Source organism: Megalobrama amblycephala, linkage group LG18 (genome assembly GCF_018812025.1).
Source record: "Megalobrama amblycephala isolate DHTTF-2021 linkage group LG18, ASM1881202v1, whole genome shotgun sequence".
Taxonomy (NCBI): Eukaryota; Metazoa; Chordata; class Actinopteri; order Cypriniformes; family Xenocyprididae; genus Megalobrama; species Megalobrama amblycephala.
Window position 1 is genome coordinate 6,159,243 of NC_063061.1, and position 5,337 is coordinate 6,164,579.

Genomic DNA, 5,337 nt, shown 5'->3' on the forward strand with positions numbered 1-5,337 from the left:
GAATGTCAAAATGTCTTTGTTTGTCAAGATAAGCCGTGATCAAAATTAATGATAGAGATGTTTTTGTTAGCGTTTTCATGCACGCGTCCGTTTTTAACGCGTCTTGACTGTCGTACAGTCTGACAAATGACAGCTGAGATTCCACAGTGTGACATGAGGATTATGTTCGTACAGTTTGACAAGCAACCATCGTAAAGGACTATTATAAATCGCACAGCGTGCACCCGGCTTGATAGACTCAGTCTTAAGATTTTGTCTAAAGCACTACTGGCCAACACTGAGCGATATATAACATAGTACAAGATAGTAAGCAAGTAAACAAACTATCAATAAGGCAATTGTCTCTTTTAACTGACAGGTGGGACTCCTACTGCTGCCGTGTTTAGCGTTATAATCGTTCACATTAATTTTTCTACAGGTGGTGGATTTCCTCCTCTTCAAGCGGTCTCTTCTGGCAATCACAAGCCGGGGTAAAAGGTCAACTGCCAGTCATGGTAAATCTCTAGCCTGATCAACTCAGTGACCACAGCAAGGTGAAGATTCCCAATATCTGGTTTGATTATTAACTCCACTGCTCTGAAGGGAACTATATACAGCCACAGGGTACAATTATATTGGATTGGGGGTGAGCGCTGCAGATGCGAACCTTTGTGATGGATGTGGTGGGTGAATGAAGTTTGTCATTGACTGATAAAAGCTAATAAACATCAACACAGCAGTTAGAGGGAAATACATTAGCCATACGGTTACAAAACATTCATTACTCTGTGATTGAGGGAAAATCAGGAGCTCGGTTTCATAATGAGATTAGCGAGAGACTGTTAACCTTTAAAGTGTCTTATATTATACAATACAATGCTTTCCTATATATTAAAAATGTCTGTGTATGATATGCAATCATTTCCCTTAATGATCATATCCATTATCCCCTGGTGTTCCCACCAGTGAACCCTCAGAGATCTGAGATGAAAATAGATGCAAGCTTGCACAAAAAAATAAAAACACTCACATCAATACAAGAAAAAAAAAAACTTCTTTGTAATCCACTGTGGCGAAAAAAGCTGGATGTGTTTATTCTGAGTGTTTGATGTGAAACCATAAGACATGTCGTTTTGTTTTGCAGAGGCGGTGGTGCTCATGGGATATGGCAGCTGCAGTGCCAGAGGCCTCTCCCCAGAACAGCATGCATCTTGTGTGTAAAGCTTACCAGAACATTACTTGAAACATCCATGCAAGGAAAAGGGTGCATTCAATATCCGTAACTTTTATTCAAAGGCGTGAGCTTGTAAGCAGTGTTTGGTAGGCTAATTATTTGAAGGTAGAAGGTTCACAGATCATAAGGATTGATATGAAACCCATTCAAAAGCAACCACCTAGCCAATTTTTCTGCATCCAAACCAGGATGTTTACTAAATCACTATATTGTAATGAATATTTTAATATCTTAGTGTTTCTTCAACCTTTATGATACCAGATTTCAAGTTTTTTTTTTTCATCTTTATATAAAGGTCACATTTAAACTTTTCTTATTTTTTTACTCTTCTTATTTTTGCTACTTGTCAAATTGCTTGTACTGAAATGTATAAATGTTATTGTTTTTCCCTTGTCCCAGACCATAAGTCTTAAAGTATCATAAAACATTTATTATTTTACAAAACTTGAAACATGATGTGTGAAGTAAACAAAGAAAAATAAAGGTAAATATCACAGAACCGAATGTTTTATTGTGCACCTTTTCTACATTTTGCAAAAAGTGTGAAAATATTATTTAATTTAAACTAATTGAATAATTAATACATTGTAAATTGTCATATTTTGTTTTGGCCATTCATTTACACGACAACAGTATTTTGAGGGCCTGAAAACACAAACTTTTGAAAAAGGGTTTCAAAGTGCAAGTTTTTAAAAATGATACCGTTATCATCGTGTAAACAGCAAAAATGCGGAACTGTGAAAACGGTGACGGCACGCACATGCGTAATACGTGTTTAGTCTATAGGTATGCGCGTTTGGCACGAGTGCTCTGTAAAGAATGCGTATGTGCACTTTCTTTACAAAGTGACATCGCCATCTACTGACCTGGCATGCATAATACAGCGTTTTTAGTCGTTTTTGCAGATCCATGTGAACGGGGATCTTTTTGACAGCGTTGTCATCTATACAAAGAAAAAAACTATTCTTTTTTTTGCATCACCTATATAGCACGCTTGCACTCTGTAATCACACACACCTGCACCTTATCATCTGCTCGTTTGGACTGCCATTTAAGCAGCACTTAGTCACACATAGGCTTGTTTGTGTTAGTTTTGAAGGATTACAGACTCACTTTCTCATTTATGTTTCGTTCCAGAAGGATTTACCTGTGTTTGCTTCTCTTGTATTGTTTTAACTCCTGGACTATCAAAGCTTTAACTCTTACCTGAAGTCTTATTCCTGTCTTAGTTATCCTGCTTCTTGTGTTAATTCCCAGAAGTAATCCTTTGTTTTGTGGACCTTTTTGAAGTACTTACCTGTTTTCTTGTCTATATGCTCACACAAACTGTTCCTCCAGAGTATCTCTACATTCATATTTAAGTTTAAAAGACTGTGTGTACTGCCTATATACGTACCTGCATACTCTTGAAATCCTCAGCAGCATTGTCGTCCAGTTTTGCAATAAACTCCCGCTTCTGGGTTAATCTCCAATTCCTTTAGTAATGTGACGTTACATGCATTTATAATGATTACAGAATGTTATGAACCACATATGAGATGCGGTGCTCATTTATTAGGGGTTCAAGTGTATAGTGCTCTAAGGGCCACCAAAATGTTTGAAGTGGGCAGAGCCACTTTTACTATAATGGCTATAACTCGTGAACCGAAGGAGATATTTTCACCCAACTTGGCACACATACGTAAGAGCTCATTCTGTGGTCGCGTGAAAAAGGGCATGGCGACTGGCCACTTGGTGGTGCTATAACATGGAAAAAATTAAAAATGGTTATAACTATGTAACCCTAAATCTGATTGACTTGAAAATTGGCATGCAGTGTCCTTGTCCAAGGTGCCAAACTTGTGTTTGCGGACATTCACGTATCTCAACAAACGCGGCCAGTGGTGGCCTATGAATTTTGAGTAGCTATCAGACAAGGTTAATGGAGGCCAATCGGAATGAAGTCCTAGAGGCCTGTGAGAAATTCAAAATAAATCGGCCACCGGAGGGAGTCAATCACCGCCACTGTCAATCGAATCGTTCATTAAATATTGGAGATTATTTCTAAAACCAACTTTTGCGAACTCTAGGTCAATAATTATAAAAAAAAAAAAAAAAATTAACTTTGACCTTGGAGAGCTATAGCAAGGTCATTTAGAAAATAGATGTGGTCCACCCAAAAGCCTATTATTCGAAAGGTGCTTCTCAATATCCCCCCTTGTTTCCTCGTTCCTCCATCCTCCAATCAAGCTCAGCCATCTTGTAGGACATCTCAATTCTCTAATTGCACTGCAAGGAGGTGAGAAACGAGGAGTGAGGAAGCTTTCTGAGGAGTCATGAGCGAGGATTCACAGGTGAATCCTTTGCGGAAGTCTTTCTCGTCGAGACACCTGACGCACGTATACATTCTCCTCCCCCTTCACATCTGTCACAATAATTTAAATGTATTCTTTACTTTTGCAGTTTAAATAAACTTTACATCTCACATATTTCAATGGGACATCTTGCATTATTAATATTTATTATGATTTTTTTTTTTTTAATAACCAAACTTTAACAACATGAGGGCAGATCCCTCGAGCACAGCTGATGAGGCTTTGAAGTGATGCTCGAGTGATCAAGAACATTCCGATATACAAATTACATTTCCTTCGATTCCTCCGTCCTCATTTTCTTTCCTTGCATCCTCTCCTCACATCCTACAGGGGTGGAGTGGAGACGCGAGGAAAGGAAACGAGGATGCACAAATAAGAAATGAGAAGCACCCTAAATGTTAAACTCAGAACTTTACATCATTAGGTGAGCATATGCAGCACATGATTCTAAAGAAGCATGGAAACTTTTATGGACATCGGACAACTTTAGCTGGTACGAAAGTCATAAAAGCTTTAAAAACCATGTATTTCCTTAGGAAACTGCCTGTATTGGCTGTAAATGGTCTTTTCCATCTATGATCAAAGTGATTACATGTTTGCTAAATAAAAGCTGGAAGGCCTTAAAGCGCTTAAACCCCGATAATCGTTGCTTGCAGCTATATTTATTTTTGTTATTTTTTGTTGTTGCTGTTGCTGTTGTTTCAAGATTTCTCATGTGATGTATGTACATACCCAGTTGGACATTGTAGTAGACAATTTAATCTGAGAGTGTGAATAGTGTGTTAGAGTAAAAATCCACAGGGCCAAAAGTGCTCGTAGTAAAAGTTTTGCCCAACTTTGTCAAACAGGCCTCTCTCGTGTTCACAGTTGTTTTAAAATATATAAACTTGAGGGTTGGCTTCCAGAGTATATTTCTTATCTTTCATAGTGTTTCTCCAAGTGTGGTAGAGAGTTTTAATGAAACCCAAACAAAGGCTACGGTTGAGAGATTTGTTTTCATAGCCTGACCTCATTTAGCTTTCTTGCAGGCAGACCTAGCTTGCAAGTTAATCATAAATCATTTTTGTTTTGTTTGTCAGGAAAAAATATACATCAAACGGATAAGCATCCGCATTGTGTTTTTGACCGAATAGGCTCAGGATTTAAATTTTATCAAGACATATCCTTGGGCAACTCTGAAAACGTTAAAATATGTGCCAAAATTTTGGCAAGCACAAGCATACAAACAAAAATATGCGATATCATCTAAAATAAAAAAGAGGAAATCTTTATCCCCCACGTTTAAACCGTGAATGGTGGAACCTCTGGCAAAATAAAGTCATCAACTTTGTGTGACCAAGTGCTCCATCATTGAACCATTGCTCAGAAAGGATAATTTACAGGGATAATGTGGTCAATAAATCAATGCAAGCAATCTTTAAAATACTCCTACAGCCTGGTGCCATCTCAATAATCAGACCTGTTCAATCAATTCCGTTGTTTAGTTAACACTAATCACATTTTGCTATGTTCTTGCAGGCAAAGCTAAAGGATTTTGCTGTTACACACTCTCTTGAACAATCCTAGTAGTCGAAAACAATGCTTAGTTCACTTCAGAATTAAAATTTTCTCATAATTCACTCACCCCCATGTACGGAAGAGGATTAGGGCCAAGCAATAATAAAAAAATAAAACCATCTCGGGATTAAAGTTGTTAAATTTAGAGAAAAAACTCATTAAATTTCGAGAAAAAAAGTCGAGATAAAATGTTGAGAATAAATTCGTTAAATT

At 37.5% G+C, this 5,337-nt stretch overlaps 1 long non-coding RNA gene across 1 annotated transcript; it reads left to right on the plus strand.

Annotated features, from left to right (window-relative positions):
- The first annotated feature begins 416 nt into the window (after positions 1 to 416).
- Positions 417 to 1,710, plus strand: LOC125253630. The gene is made up of 2 exons (XR_007181500.1): positions 417 to 533; positions 1,124 to 1,710. It is a non-coding gene; the product is annotated as an uncharacterized LOC125253630 (long non-coding RNA).
- Positions 1,711 to 5,337: the final 3,627 nt, after the last annotated feature.